The sequence below is a fragment of the Bos mutus genome, chromosome 1, assembly GCF_027580195.1.
Source record: "Bos mutus isolate GX-2022 chromosome 1, NWIPB_WYAK_1.1, whole genome shotgun sequence".
Lineage (NCBI taxonomy): Eukaryota > Metazoa > Chordata > Mammalia > Artiodactyla > Bovidae > Bos > Bos mutus.
The window spans coordinates 41854064-41855025 of record NC_091617.1 but is presented as its reverse complement, the minus strand read 5'-3'; the positions used below and the strand labels follow the sequence as shown (position 1 = coordinate 41855025).

Sequence of the window (962 nt, the reverse complement as noted above, 5' to 3'; positions counted from 1 at the left end):
TGTATCACTATCTTAACAACATTTATAATAGTACCCATGTGTATCAGCTTAATGATTTTTTAAAATAACACAAAGGACTTTTGCTTCTGAATAAGACTCTACACTTAGTTTCTTCATTTGAAAAATGAGTGGGTTGAGGTAGATGATTTTACAAGTCCTTTTGACAGAAATGTTTATGTTGTATTCTATAAAAATTGCATAAATAAGCCTTTAACTCTGTCATGCACATAGTGATATGTCTGTATTATACAGAATATTATAAACAGTTGTTATACATTTTAAAATGCAGAGAACCACATTTCCATTTGAAATTTGGCACAATAAATCTAACAATTTGGATCTGAATTTAACTAGATTTTTACATTGAAAATTTTGAATACATTACTTCTAAAGGCCATGAGGATTCTCTTATTGTGTCTCACTCTGTGTTTTATAGTAAAGCAAGGGGGAAAAACAATCATTTATCATATTAAAAACTCATTTTTTTTAACATGTTAAGACTCCTTGAGGAAAACATAGGCAGATTTATGTCTTTGACATAAATCACAGCAATACGTTTTTTGAATCCTTCTCCTAAAGCAAAGGAAATAAAAGCAAAAATAAACAAATAGGACCTAATTAAGATTCAAAGATTTTGCACAGCAAAGGAGACCATTAACAAAACAGAAAGACCATCTACTTAATAGGAGGGGTTATGGGAGAAAATTTTTGCAAATGATATGACAAATAAGGGGTTAATATTAAATGCATATAAATAGCTCATACAAAAAGAAATTTTTTAAAAAAATTGAAAAATGGGATACTTACCTGGCAGGGGAGTTACCATGATCACGAATATGGTTTGCCCCAGGTGAGACTTACCCATTGCACTCTGGGTGTGCTGACCCCTCTGATTTCTCCAAACATGGGAAACTCGGCTGCATAACTTGTGGTAGAGGGGACTGCATTTACACTTTCCCCGA

The 962-nt window shown here is 32.2% G+C and overlaps 1 non-coding gene across 1 annotated transcript; it reads left to right on the top strand.

Moving 5' to 3' along the window:
• The first annotated feature begins 799 nt into the window (after positions 1-799).
• Positions 800-962, top strand: LOC138989534 (U1 spliceosomal RNA). Its single transcript, XR_011465824.1, has one exon. It is a non-coding gene; the product is annotated as a U1 spliceosomal RNA (small nuclear RNA).